At 35.4% G+C, this 15,923-nt stretch overlaps 1 pseudogene; it reads right to left on the bottom strand.

Annotated features, from left to right (window-relative positions):
* Window positions 1–2,198: 2,198 nt before the first annotated feature.
* LOC115506885 overlaps window positions 2,199–15,923 on the bottom strand; it is a 129,018-nt pseudogene continuing 115,293 nt past the window's right edge.

Raw genomic sequence — 15,923 nt, 5'->3', positions numbered from 1 at the left:
AACTCTTGGGCCCATCTCTCAGGAAGCCACCAGACAGATAAAAACCCAAAACCAGAATTTTTAAGGAATAAGTTCTGTATGTCTTCTTCTAATACCTGTAACCTGCAACAGAAATGCAAGTTGTCACCATTAAAGTAGAATAGAAAGTGGGAGATGTTAACAGAGCAAATTAAAATGTCACAGATTTTGGGATGCCTGGATGGCTCAGTCGGTTAAGTGTCCACCTTTGGCTCAGGTCATGATCTCCAGGTTCGTGGGCTCGAGCCCCACATCTGGCTCTGTGCTGACAGCTAGGAACCTGGAGCCGGCTACAGATTCTGTGTCTCCCCCTCTTTCTGCCCCTCCCCTGCTCCTGCTCTATATCTCTCTCCTTCAAAAAAAAAATAAACATTAAAAAAAGTCACAGATTTTTCTTATGTAAATTCATCACCTTTTCTTCATTCAGCATATCCCTGGTTTTTACAATGTTTTAATTTCATTCCATAATTGTGAGAAAGTTGATATTGACAGTTTGCCAGATTACTTATTGCTTTTGTGAAGGGATAGAGTTCTGGATTACCCTACTTTGAAATTTTTGGTGACTTCATTTGATAAGAATCACTTTTAATCTATAGATCAATTTGAGGAGAATTCCTGTTTTCATAATATTGAGCCTTTAAATAGAAAGCATGAATTTTCTCTCCTTTCATTTAGATCATGTTTAATTTCAGCAATGGTTTGTAATTTTCATTGTACAGGTCTAGCAATTCTTTTGTTAAATTTATGTCTAAGCTCAAAAAAAATAAATTTATGTCTAAGTTTTTTTCTTTTTAATATTTTGAATGAAATATTTTTATTTTCATGATTCTGTTACTAGTATATATATATACATTTGCTTTTTGTACATTGTTCTTGTATTCTGCAACTTTTCTAAATTTTTTTTTTCATGTTTATCTATTTTTTAGAGAGAGAGAGACAGAGTGTGAGAAGGGGAGGGGCAGAGAGAGAGGGAGACACAGAATCCAAAGCAGGCTCCAGGCTCCGAGCTGTCAGCACAGAGCCTGACATGGGGCACAAACCCACGAACCATGAGATCATGACCTGAGCCAAAGTCGGACGCTCAACCGACTGAGCCACCCAGGCACCCCTGTGTTCTGCAACTTTTCTAAACGTGTTTATTAGTGCTAGTAATGTGTGTGTGTGTGTGTGTGTGTGTGTAGGAAAGCCTATTTTTAAGATTTTCTACATTAAAAATCTTGCCAATAGGGACTCTTTTTCTGCTTTTTTCTTTTCAGTCTGAATGTTTTTATCCCCTATCTTCTTCTTTTTTTCTTATTTCACTGACTAAAATCACTATTTATAATGTTGTATGGAAGTGGCAAAAGTAGACATCTTTGTTCTGTTCCCAATCTTAGGTATCACGCAATCAGTCTCTTATTATTAAGCATGACGTTGGTTTTAAGTGTTTAATAGATGTCTTTAAAAAAACATTGATTTATTTTGAGAGAGAGGGGTGGGGGTGGGACAGAGAGAATCTTAAGCAAGAATCTTAAGCAAGCTCCTCATGCTGTCAGCACAGGGCCCAATTCAGGGCTCTAACCCACCAAGCTGCAAGATTATGACCTAAGCCTAAATCAGGAGTCGATCGCTTACCCAACTGAGTCACTCAGGCACCCCTGTAATAAATGTTTTTTATGGTGTTCACTAAGTCCCCATCCTTTAGTAGTTAGGTGAGTTTTTATTATAAATTAGTGTTAGATTTTGTCATTTTTTTTCTCCTTATTGAGAGAGTTATGTGGCTTTGCTCTTTGTTAACAAAATGTATTACATTAATTGATATTTTGAGGTTAAAACCACCTGACATTCCAAGGATGACTGGTCATTGTATGTAATGCTTTTTTGTTTGTTTATTTATTTATTTATTTTTTCACTTCTTCAACTGATTTCTAGTTTTTGAAAGGAATATATTTTGAGGAGAAAAATATGGGACAGAGGTTTGGAATAGAAAGTAAATACAAATGAAAGTTGTTTTGCTAATTGTTTTTATAACCACAACAAATTTGTACAGAGAATGCCCTGTACAAAACAACACAATAAAGATTCAAAGATTGAAGTGTTCTCTTAGGCAAGGCTGAAGATCTCAGTCTCTGGTATTTGGAATTCAGGCTGCAGTCCTTGCTTTTGGATGGGTCACTGGGTATGTGACACAGTCCATGCTTTTAACCAGATTTGAACAGAAGAATGGTCACTTGGCCCAGGTAGAAGTAGATGAATGGTTTCTTGTGTCACCTAACTACCCAAGTTCCTCCCCACGATGCAGTGTCAGGTGGGGTTGTACATATCAAACTTCTTCTCAATATGGGCCACAATGTCCTTCTCTATGTTATATTTCTCCAGTGGCTGAGTAGCACACTCCACGGAGTCCTGTTGTATCTCCCCCAACATACTGGTGTTTTTGATCACGGCCTTTCCGGCCTTTCCGTTGCACCAGGTTACCAAGGAGCTGGGAGTGGTCAACTGCAAAGGTCTCCTGGGAGAGGGGCTGGCAAAGCTCAGACCCTCGCGGGAGCTACCTTGACTACTGTAGGGTGGCACAACTCTGTAATGCTTTTTAAAAGTTTTATGTATTCAGCTTCATAGTATTTTGTTGAGAATTTATATCTGTATTTTACTACTTGTTTTTTACATGTTTCACATCTTTTTGTTCCTACATTTCTCTTTCGTTGACCTCTATTTTGTTGCATAGATATTTTTTGCTGTGCCACTTTAATTGCAATTTAATTTGCTGTTTGTTTGTTTTTACTGTTTTTTAAGATTACTTTCTTAATAGTTACTATAGGGTTTATGTCTCAGTTGGCTCAGGCTGTATTATATGGTATTATAACAAAATACCATAGAATGGGTGGCTTAAACAACAGAAATTTATTTTCTCATGGTTCTGGAGGCTGAAAATCTGGTATCAGGATGCCTGCATGTTTGGATTCTTGTGAAATCTCTCTTCCAAGCTTGCAAATAGCCACTTTCTTATTTTGTGTTCACAGGGTCTTTCTTCACTGTGTGAATGAGAGAGAGAGAGAGAGAGAGAGAGAGATCTCCCCTTTCCTCTTTTTTTAACTCTACTAGTCCTGTTGGATTAGGATCTTACTCTCATGACCTCATTTAACCTCAATTATTTTCTAGAAGCCCTATCTACAAATACCCTTAAGTTGGGGGCTAGAGCTTCAACATATGAATTTGGGGGACACAACTTAGGCAGCTTACAATATTCTTTTTTGCTTATAATATTCTTCAGGTTGATGCTCATTGAATTTCAGTAAATATATTTGCTCCATTGTAGCTCTATTCTCATCCCACTTTAGTGCAATTATTGTCCTATATATTTATATGTTATAAAGCTACTAATACAGTTTTATCATTATTGCTTTATGAAATTATTTTTTAAAATAATTAGAAGAAAAAATAAAATAATACATTTATACTCTCATGTTTATATTTACCTTTACCAGTGCTTTTTGTTTCTTTGTGTTATGTTGTTTCTTTTCATTGTGAAGGACTTTTTTTGGATTTTTTGCAAGGCAGATCTGATAGCTACAAATTCTCTCAATCTTTGTTTATATATAAATGTCTTTTTTTGCATATTCACTTTTGAAGAAAAATTTCACTGGATATAAAATATTTGGCAGGCATTTTTTTCTTCCCACGCACTGAATATGCTAACTCACTACCTCCTGGCCTCCATTATTTCTGATTAGAGGTAAGTTATTTATCTTACTTTGGTTCTGTTATAAGTGATAAGTTGTTCTTTCTCTTTATTTAAAGAGTTTCTCTGTGTCTTTATCTCCCAACCACTTGTCTACAAGTCTCTAGACATGGGTCTCTATGTTTACCTTATTTTGATTCAATTCAGTTTCTAGGCTGTATAGATGAAAATTTCTCTTCTAAATTGGAAATGTTTTGGCCATTATTTCTTCAAATATTCCTTCTGCTCCTTTATGTTGCTCTTCTCATTCTAAGATTTTTGCTCTGCATATGATGGTACGGTTTGCCTCAACCTGAGGGTCTCTGAGGCTCCATTCATCTCTCTCTCTCTCTGTCCTCTTTTTATTCTTCAGATAGAATAATCTTTATTGATTTATCTTTAACTCCAGTGATTCTTTCCACTCTCAGCTCAAATATGCTGTTGAGCTCTTCTAGCTAATTTCTCACTTCAGCTATTGTACTATTCAATTGTAACATTTCCTTTTTGTGTTTTTTAAAATATATTCTGTCTCTATATTAATATTCTTTATTGAGTCATTGTCAACACATGCTCCTTTAATTTTTAAAGCATGGTTTTCTTTATTTCTCTAAGAACATTTGTAATACATGCTTTGAAGTATTTTTCTACTAAGTCCAACATCTGGACACTATTAGAGGGACAGTTTCTCTTGATTGTTTTTTTTTTTCTCTGCATATGGGTTACATTTTCTTATTTCTCTTCATGTCTTGTAAAGTTTTTGTTGAAAACTGATAATTTTAGAGAAATTAGCTTAGTGCCTATGGATTTGGATCCCCTGTATGGATTTTTGTTGTTGTTGTTGTTGTTATTATCTTTTGTCTGTTTGGCCTATTTGTTTGGTGTCTTGCCTAGACTAATTCTTTAGAACCTGTTTCCCCTGTATCCCATGTACTGTGTGGCCACTAATGCTCTTGTGCTATTTTTTAATTATTTCACTGTTTTTATTTTACTTTAATTATTATTTGTTTTAATGTTTATTTATTTTTGAGAGAGAGAGAGAGAGAGAGAGAGAGAGAGTGTGAGTGGGGGAGGGGCAGAGAGAGAGGGAGACACAGAATCTGAAGCAGGCTCCAGGCTCTTAGCTGTCAGCACAGAGCCTGACACAGGACTCAAACTCACGGACCGCGAGATCATGACCTGAGCTGAAGTCGGATGCTTAACCGACTGAGCAACCCAGGAACCCCTGGTTTTATCTTATTTTTAATACTGCTTTCATAGGAGTTACCTCTGAGTCATCATAAATTAGTGGTAAACCAGCGATTGATTAAAATTTATGCTTAAACTCCTTAAGTGAATAAGATTTCCACACTTTGCTAATCCATCTGTGTGTAGATTGGAGTACACATTCTAACTTCAATCAGAAGTCAGTCCTTATAAAGTCACTCCTTTCTGGGTGCACAAGGCTTCATGTTCAGATAGGAACAAATAACCTTCTCTGATTGTTTTTTAGCAATATCAATAGTGGCGATGACAATACCTCTGGCTATGAGTTTTTATTCTCCTTTCTCTAAATCAAGACAGTTGCCTTACACTATAAGTCTTCTAAGACTTTATGGCCTATCTTGCACTGGTAGAGTTATTGCAACATGGAGCTGGAGCTTGGAGATAGAAGCAGCCCCAGGTTGAACTGCCATACCCTCCCATTGTCCTTATTAAGGTTTAGTGGTTTTTCTTGAACAAACTTCTTTTGATGTTTTGTATGGCTTTGGCCAATCAAGAGTCCTGAAGTTAGTTTTTCATGAATCTGTCCAGTTTTATTATTGCTTTTTGTTGAGCTCCTTACTTTGCCATCCCAACAAAACAAGGAATATATGTCTTCCTGCTCATTTTGAAGGATAAAAAGGATGAATTATTATCAAATGGCTATTTCAATTGAGTGGAGGCGATTTAATTGAATCATTTGTCATAATAGTTAACAGTGCGTATAACAACTGATTTCTATATTCTCTACTTCTACATATGAATCTATAAAATCTTATTGCCGCTTCACACATTTCTGACCTTTAACATGTTATACCCAAAGGATATTTTTATCAACAAGAATAATTTGTAGGCTTTTATAAAAATGCACCCTGTTTTCCAGAGTTTCTAAGGTTTTGTTTGTTTTTGATTTTTGCTATGCTGTTACAGATTTGAGAAAGAATATGAAATTATGTAGTTGGCCCTAAAATATGCAAGGTTTTAAAAAAATTTTTGCCAAATTGTCCTACCTTGATCCATAAATAGCTGAAAATATGAAATAATAACACTAATATAAAACTAAAAGAGATCCTACTGTATTCACAGCCTAACAAACAACTTCTAGTAAGCCTGTCCAAGAAAAGCTTATAAGAACTAATTAGGAGGTTTTAGCCTGGAAAATGGTCCGATAAGAATGGTATGAAGGAAACTTGTAAATCAATCTGGAAGTAGGAATTAGAAGAGCAGACTTATTTAGGCCCTTCAGATATTGCTTCAGTATATTTCCACATAGAAATAACCTAGTTCTATACAGTTGTATTATTTTTAACATAAGAGCCCACTCATTATTTCCTGTTGAGCAGTGAACAAATTGTTCTAGAAATAATGGAACATTTTTGATAGGGGGAAATGGTTTGCAGAAGGAAGTTTTAAAAATAATAATTTATAATAAGAAAAACACAACCAATCTGTTTGTATGGTTTACTATCACTGGTGAAGCCAAATCAAGAAAAATAATGAAAATTTTATTTCAGAGTAATTAACTACAGCCCATCTTTAGACCCTTCAGTTTTACTTTTTATCCTGTATTATCTGTGTGGCCATAATTTTCACCAGCAGGTGCTATTTTTCTAATTGTGAGTGAATTAATCATTGAATTTTAGAATTATAAAGGGATTGCTGTGCCCATTTAGTTAGAAAAGCTAACATGTGTAAAACTCTAAGCCCTACACAAATAATAACTGTAAAGGAATCTCTTTTAGGAGAATGATAAAAAATAAGATTTCTGTTTTCGTTCCAAATAAGTGCCTTTTAAGTATAGGGCACCTAGAATAAACTGTCAAGAAATCATGACTGTAGGTAATTCAAATTTCTAAGATTTATAGTTCAAAGTTAACTAAACTAAAATGTAGGAGATTTTCTTGTCTCTCTCTTAGAATAGTGTCTGTCACATAGTAAGTGCTTTTAGAAGTATATGTTGTTTTTGTTAAATAATTCTTTTTATTTGATGTCATTTACACTAAAGATGAAAGGCATGCCCTATAGATATTAATCTCAGCAAAACTATGCAAACACTATTTTGACATTGAGCTCAATATATACAAAGAATTTTTCAAAACAAAAAAAGGCATTTTTCCAGTAAATTTGACCAAACAACATTATCAAAAGTCTACCTTGAGGTATAGATAGCACAGATGGGTTCTCTATGTTGAATATGCTAATTGGAATTTACTAAAGCTCCAGCATTGTGCTTTGTGCTTTAGATACAGCTCTGTTTGCAGATGCCTAAATAATATTTAAATGGTCAAGTTAGTCAATCTTTAATTTGTTAATTACATAAAACTTAAAGTATACACTCAACCCTTTTTTTTTTTTCAGTTAAAAAAAAATGTTTCCCTGGTACCTTGAAGAGTAGTAGACACCCAATAGCTGTTCAATGGATGGATGGATTAAATTTAAAGTTGTCTAGAAAAAAAATTAGTTTCATTTATGGCAGCATCCTATTGTAAATTCAAAGTTGGCTTCAGATGTACAAGTTCACCCAGTACCAATTCATCTCCATAGAAGTTAGGTCATATATATATATATATATATATATACACGTGTGTATCTATATATATATATATATATATATATATATATATATATAAAACATCTGGTTCATTTTTATCAGTTCAATATAGTTTTTCAGCACAGATGATATCAGGGAGATAAAAAATAATACCCTGTGATTTGACAGAATATTTCACTTTCCTAAAAGTTGTATTGTCATCTTATAAACGTGGCTGATGGAACACACTACAACTGTTTTTATTCTGCATTATCTATCTCCCTCAAATGTGAATGTCTCCTAAACATTTCCACTTTGACAGTGGTCTAAAAAGAGAGTTTAATACATGGTCAGCTGAGTTTAAGCCAATATAATATGTAAGAATGTCATCAGATATTTGACCACAATTCCATGTGTCTATAGTGATGTGAATGTGACACCTCTTAACTTACTTGCAATCATCTATTACTCTGGAACACGCAGCTTCATAAAGTCCTGAATTAATCTTCAGGGAGAAGAATGCCTAATAAAGAACACAATAATGTGCAGCAGCTCTGGCAATAAATTTGATGAAAGGTTTCCTGAAAGCCACAGCAAAGGGTAAATGAGTCCACTTATTAGCTCTGTGTTGGTGTTATTTATGTTCTGTAACCTACAGGGAGATGAGAGATTTTATTTTGCAGCCTGGCCTCTTTCCCAAGGCTTCAGGATGTTGGCATTTTGGGACCAGTGTTTGTATACTGAGTGGGAAAATTTTTTCATCTTGAGAAGTGTGTTTCTTTCTACATGAAGGAATCTTGAAGAATGTTTGTATGTGTGTTGTTGTTGTTGTTGTTGTTGTTGTTTTGGTTTAGTTCATTGTTTTTAAATCTTAAGATCTGGGAGTTTGGGAATTGTGGTGTACTTTGGTGGCTTGGGGGTTTTACTAAGAGTTATAAGGGAAAATGATCTTAACACACATGGGACATGCAACAATTCTCTGTGAAGCATATTTGAGAAGCAGAGAATCAAAGTGAATCAAGTACAAGTTTTGTTAGATATCTTTCCAAAAATATGCTGTTCTGTGTTTATATTAGTTTGATGTCTGATAACTGTAGAAAATATGCCATCTCAATTTAACTGGTGTCTGTTGGAAGATATATGTGTGTTTTCAAAATTTTATATTTATGTTTTAGAGTTAACTTTTAAATGTTTATAAAGTTTATTTATTTATTTTGAGAGAGAAAGAGAGTGAGCAGAGGGGAGGGGCAAAAAGAGAGAGAGAGAGAGAGAGAGAGAGAGAGAGAGAGAATCTCAAGCAGGCTCCATGCTGTCAGCACAGAGGAACTGTAAGATCATGACCTAAGCCAAAACCAAGAGTTGGACGCTTAACCCACTGAGTCACCCAGATGCCCCTAGAGCTAACTTTCAACTGGATTATTTTCAAAGTTGAATTGAAGGAATGGCTATGGTTTATTACACTTTATGTTCATAATTAAGTTCATCTGATAACTCAATTAAAGAAAGAGAACAATGACCAGGGAAAATGTTGGCCTTACATCCTATCCCTTTAGCAATTTTGCATTGGTCATTTCTCTTCACTTAATAACTCAGAAATATCTGAAGTCACTAATACCATTCCTTGAATACTATATTCTTCTTTTCATTAATGTCAGCACTGCCTTGGGCCCATCTTTGTGGGTTTCTTTTATTATTATTCCTTTTGTTGTTAGCACTTTTGAGAAAATTAAGAAGATGGTGCTCATTGGGGCTTTACCTGAGTATTTGAACTTGTGTATTATGATATTGGTTTTCTCTTTTGATATTACATTTTAATTATGCAGCATTCTGAGCTCCAGAGTGTGGGCAGAGGAGGGAGAAAGAGAGATAGATGAAAATAGTGTTATTGTTATTAATTTTTATGGGTCAGCCTTTTATTTTGCATTAATTCCCTATATTTCCTATATGCCCAATGTCTGTGTTAACTTAATATGATGGTGCAAGCAGAGAAATTAGTCATATAACTCAGATAAGAAGAATTTGATGCTATTTAATGAAAAATATAATTGAAGTGATAGATTATAGAACATTTGGGAAAAAATACTCCTTTTTCTAGAATAAAGAGAGAGTTGTACAGATTAAAAAATTAAGGGCGCCTGGGTGGCGCAGTCGGTTAAGCGTCCGACTTCAGCCAGGTCACGATCTCACGGTCCATGAGTTCGAGCCCCGCGTCGGGCTCTGGGCTGATGGCTCAGAGCCTGGAGCCTGTTTCCGATTCTGTGTCTCCCTCTCTCTCTGCCCCTCCCCCGTTCATGCTCTGTCTCTCTCTGTCCCAAAAAAAAAAAAAAAAAAAAAAAAAAAGTTGGAAAAAAAAATTAAAGAAAGAAAAGTGTACAACTTAAAGAAAGAGAGCTACAGGTTCTGGTTAAATTCAGGGTTTTATTATTATAAAAAATTTAGAATTTAAGTGTATGTCTTTCTCCATGGGAGTAAATAGAACTCTCTTCAATGTTCAATTTATTGACATTTACTCAATCACCAAATGTATATTTAATGCCAGTTTGTGTAAGATGCTGTTCTACATAATATAGAGAAGAATGATTCATGGTCTCCTGCTCTCAAGAGATTTACAGTCTGTAAACATAGTAAAAAACAGTTTTATATGAAACAAAATTAAATATAGTTTTAAGCAGGATTAGTTGCATAAGCAATTTTCTATAAAAATGCAAACAAATGAAAGATTCATTATGAAAGAAGTGACTAAGAAAGATTCAAGAGCAAGTTATATATAAAACTGAAAAAAATAGCTTGTTAATTCAACAAATGAAAAGTTGGAACAAGCTCATTTCATTCTGGATTGAAGAAAATAAGCAGAGGCAGAGAGGTGTGGAAATATGTATCATTTTTAAGTGTATTCAAGAGGATTATTTGGCGTAGACTTGATGGGACTAGCAACCAACTGGCACTTTGGCAGTGAAAAGAAAGTGAGAGATTAAACTTTGTTCTGAGGATAGAAATAGTGTCAAGAGAAGGATTTTCAGAGTAAATTAAAGAATTGACTATTGGCAGACTGGTAAGAAGGAAGCAGTTATTGACTGTTGTATCCCTTTGTGTTTTATTGCACTGACATTTAAGGGTTCAGTTTTGAAAGGAAACAATATCTTTTTAATAATATTGCTGTTCTTAAGAAAAATTATCTGAAGAATAAATTAGTTGGGGGGATTGGGAAACGACTGAGTCTTTGAAACAGGCATGGCCCCCCATTTGGCTTAGAAAAGAAATTGTTTCTGGGCACCTGGGTGGCTCCCTCAGTTAAGGGCCCACTTCAGCTCAGGTCATGTTCTCACGGTTGGTGAGTTCAAGCCCTGCATGGGGCTCTGTGCTGACAGTGCAGAGCCTGAGGCTGCTTCGGATTCTGTGTCTCCCTCTCTCTCTGCTCCTTTCCCACTCGTGCTCTGTCTCTCTCTGTCTCTCAAAAATAAATAAACATTACAAAAAAATTAAAAAAAATTGTTTCATCAACATTTCTGTAGCAAGTTCTTCAGGAATAATAGGTAAGGGTCACATGGGGTGGGAGGAAAGAATATTAAGAAGGCAAATACATTCAGAGATCTCTCAGTTCAGCAAGGTTACATGTTTTATTAGTGCTGCTCATGACCCTGTCTTTAATATACTAATAGCACTGTAAATCTTCTAGAGAAGAATGTACAGTGCAGGAACTCCTAAAAGTAGAATTTGACAAGTAGACATTTTTTTTTCTGTATAGCATCTCACAGAACATGTTCCACGAGAGAATATTTTGAGAAACATGGCCTTATATAAATGACTTTTTTAAAAGTCCCACCTAAAAGATTCACTGACTATATGATAGTCTCCAATTTTGAAAGTTTCATTCAAAAAACATGATGTGCACATTACGTTAATTCCCACCCTTAAGTTAACATATTATCTTTTGTATTGCTCATTTTATGGCTAGCAGGTGTAACAGTTTTACTACTTCCACACTACTTAAAGCTCTCGAAGAAGAGTTGGAGGTAAAATGATTAAAGTTCTCAGTTCTGCAAAATTTGATGACTCCTGGTGGTGTTACAGGAGGGTGGGAGAGACGCTGGTCGTTGTCTCACGGACTCAAAGAATGAATCTCGCAGATAACAGAAAGTGAGCAAAGGGTAGAATTTATTGAGGGAAAATATAAAGCTCTCAAGAGTGAGAGGGGTGCCCAGGGGCCACTGGGGATATCTGCCCGTGGCTTTCTATTGGGACCTTATCAGAAAGTTTGTGAGACCTCACTCATGGCACCTAGCCCGGGCAGGTCCGGAACACGTTTATCTTCTCTTCCTCCCCAAACTCCCCTGCTGCAGCTTCTTCAGCCTCCCACTTGTAGCTGCAGTCTGCTTCCCTGAAGGTCCCTTATCTCTCCCTGCCTAATGTAACCCTTTCCCTATTCAGTGGGATTCACTTCCAAAGAAACTGGATATCTAGTATTTTAACTGTCCAGCAATTTAGAAACATCCAGGCCAAAAGCCCATGAAAATGAAAAAACTGTGGGAGGAAGAGGATGGAGAATTGTTTACTTAAAGTCCATATTTCTTTTTTTTTTTAAATGTTTATTTATTTTTGAGAGAGAGAGACAGAGACAGAGCGTGAGTGGGGGAGGAGCAGAGAGAGGGAGACAGAATCCAAAGCAGGCTCCAGGCTCTGAGCTGTCAGCACAGAGCCTGATGCAGGGCTCAAACCCACAAGTTGTGAGATCATGACCTGAGCTGAAGTCAGAAGCTTAACCGACTGAGCTTCCCAGGCTCCCCTTAAAGTCCATATTTCTAAATCTGTTGTGTGTGGCAAAGGGAACTGTGCTTATACATCTATATCTGTGTTGTTCTTGAGTCCTGGTTAGTGTTTTATTTTCTTTAGATCTCTGTAGTTTTAGGCTGTAATGGTTTTGGTTAGGTTTAGCATAGAGAAGTGTGTAATTAAAAAGATAGACTGTTTAGTTAAATTACAGTTTTAGATTTACAGTAAGAAGTATGGAATTTCTTTGAGAAGAAAATGGGATAACAGAAGATAATGTATATCTACTGTCAACACTTCTAGCAAACAGTTGGATAGGGAGTCCACACTGGAAACTGAGGTCACAACATATTTAAAATGACTGCTTTTTGGCATGTTGAAGAGTTTGATATTAGCCAACCTGCTTGATGGGACTCATACACTAAGGCTTTACTTTTATCTTGGAACCAAAAAATATAGCCATAACTACTTGCTGTGGTGCTAATATATAGAATAATAAGGCATCACACACACCATTCTTACTGGAAATAAGATAATTGATTAAAATGTTGCTTTTGGGGCGCCTGGGTGGCACAGTCGGTTAAGCGTCCGACTTCAGCCAGGTCACGATCTCGCGTTCCGTGAGTTCGAGCCCCGCGTCGGGCTCTGGGCTGATGGCTCAGAGCCTGGAGCCTGTTTCCGATTCTGTATCTCCCTCTCTCTCTGCCCCTCCCCCATTCATGCTCTGTCTCTCTCTGTCCCCAAAATAAATAAATGTTGAAAAAAAAATTTAAAATGTTGCTTTTTAAAGAAACACCTTATAATTATCATCACTAACTGTTCAGAGATATTAATTTACACTAATGAGGATGCCCCTGTTAATGGTTTAGTACTGTGATATCTTCTTCAACACTGCAATATAGGGGGTTGTTTAGAGGGTGATACTTCTACAGAGTAAATATTCATACCTAAATATATAGGAAGAAAGGGAGGGAAGAGGGAAGGACGGAAGGAGGGAAGGAGGGAAGGGGAAGGAAGAAGGAAGAGGGAGAGAGGAATAGAGACAGAATGTGTTTAGATTAACTTTGCAGAGTTCATGCAATGACTCTTCAATGATGGTTCTAAATGATTACACCAGATTTAATATCCCTAATTGTATAAGAAAATATAAGTAATAATAAAAAAATCAAGCAACACAGTTTCTATTATAAAAGAAGAACATAACATGAAGACAGAGAGCCCTTGACAACATGTTAGCATAACAAGAAAGTAGGGTTCAAACTATTTGCAGAATAATTCACTACATAAACTATGGTACCAATCAAGATTAATGTGGAAGATATATCTATATATATATACATACATATATCTATATCTATATATATACATACATTATGTCTATATCTATATCTACCTATATCTATCTATCTACCTATATAGACATAATGTATGTATAGATATAGATATATCTATATAGGTAGATAGATAGATAGATAGACAGGAGTGCTCCTGCTCAAAGCAGCTTGAATTTAGAGATAGAGGAGCTTAAATAGAAACCTTTGCGGTAGAAAGTAGTTCATAACTCTTGGAATCATTGTCTAACAAATCCATTAAAATACCAAATTACAGACTTTAAAGGCATTCTTTGGGAGGTATTATAAGCCAGAATTAGCATCATTCCAACTAAGGTTGTCTATTCACTTGTAAATAAAAGATGTGCCAGTTTCTCCAAAGAAGGAAAACATTTCTAGAGTTTGAATAACCCAAGTGGTCTCTCTCAGGAAAGCTTACTGATTGTGCAATATTTGGTGGAGAATGTCAGTGCCCTGTTAACAATATGAGAAATGATGCTACAAATGAGACCAAATATCCCTCATAGTGAGAGGGCTATTTGACATTATCTGTCAGTTCAAAATTTATTTTCCCCTTGTGATTTTCCATAGCTCAATGGAAATAAGTTTTTGTTGTTGTTGTTGTTGTTGTTGTTTGGAATTCTATGCATTGTGCCTTTATCATTTAACTAACAAAGTATAAATTTATGGAAATACTTAAGAAATTTCTCACCCTTTTCCCATGTTCTCCCTCTATTTTTTCCTTATCCATCTCCTTCTTTCTTTTCCTCTTCCCTCCTCCTTATCTTCATTTTATTGAGTAACATTTATAGCTACTATTTTTTGAACACAGCCATTGTTCTAAGTGCATATATATATATATATATATATTCTAAGTGCATATATATATATATATGTTCTAAGTGCATATATATATATATATTCTAAGTGCATATATATATATATGTTCTAAGTGCATATATATATATATGTTCTAAGTGCATATATATATATATTCTTTATTCATTTCACAAATATATGGTGAGCACTTCTGAGGAAGAAAAACTATTCTAGGAAAAATTATCCTTGCTCATATAGAGCTTACACTGTACTTGAGGTAACAGATAAGCATGTAAATAGACAAGATAATTGTAGATTATATTAGGTATTCTAAAGAATGTAAACAAGATGACAAGATAGTATAACCGGGTAAGGGAAGTTAATAAAGACCTCTCTAAGGAGGTGACATTTGGACTGAGATAAAAAGAAATCAGGATCTGGGGTTAAAACATTCCAGGCATAGGTTACAAAGGAGTTTAGGATGTTAGAGAGGGAGGCCTGTTTTGTTAGAGCTTATTGAGGAGAAATTACATGAGATGATGTTGGAGAAGTGGTCTGGAACTAGATCATTTAAAAACCCTCTAGGCTGAGTAAGAAATGCAGATTTTATATTGGGAGCAATGGGACTCCATTGAAGTATTCAGTGCAGGAGAGAGATAGTATCTGATTTGCATTTTCAGAATTTTCTTCTATTTATTGTGGGGAGAATGGGTAATGAGAAGTGAACTGATTGGGGACTTATTTTGGTGGTAAAGCCACAGGTTTTGGTGATGCATTGGAGGTGGAGAATTAAAGAAAGCAACAAATTGATGATGAATTCTAGGTTTTCAGTTTGAGGAACAGAAATTTTACAGTGGTACATCTACTAAACTGAGGGTAACTAAGTGAGCAACAAGTTGTTGTTCTTGATTTTGGATGAAAATCATGAGGTCTTTTTTGACACACTAACTTTGGATGCCTATCAAATATCTAAGTGGTGTGATGTCAAAAAGTTGCAAAATACAAATCTGGATCAGAACAGAGGTCTGGGTTTTAGGTAGAAATTTGGAAATCATCAAAAAACTAATAGTATTTAAAACCACAATACTAGAATTGAGTCTCCTAGACAGTGATTATAGAGGAAAAATGAAGAGTGGAGAGGAGAGAAAAGAGCAGAATGGAAAAGAAGGATCCTAAGATTAAGTCATCAAACACACCAAGATTTAAGACTGCACAGAGAATGTTGGACTGGCAAAGGAGACTGAGAAAAAGCAGTAGACAGTCAAGAGAATGTGGTGTCCCAGAAATGAAGAGAGGAGAGTGCTTCAGGAGGGCATGTCTAGTTGGGTTAAATGCTGTTGAGAGGGCAATATATTAATTATATGTTCTATAAGTAAAATTATTTGCAATAATATGTAAATAATATTTTAATATGCCATTGTTAATCTTGATCATTGCTACTTTGAAGTTCTGGGTGCAGAAGATAGAAATAGATAGACTAATGAATTGGAGATCATGATATGAACTCATTTAATCCTTG

The sequence above is a fragment of the Lynx canadensis genome, chromosome X (assembly GCF_007474595.2).
Source record: "Lynx canadensis isolate LIC74 chromosome X, mLynCan4.pri.v2, whole genome shotgun sequence".
Lineage (NCBI taxonomy): Eukaryota > Metazoa > Chordata > Mammalia > Carnivora > Felidae > Lynx > Lynx canadensis.
This window is presented reverse-complemented; position numbering and strand designations above follow the sequence as displayed.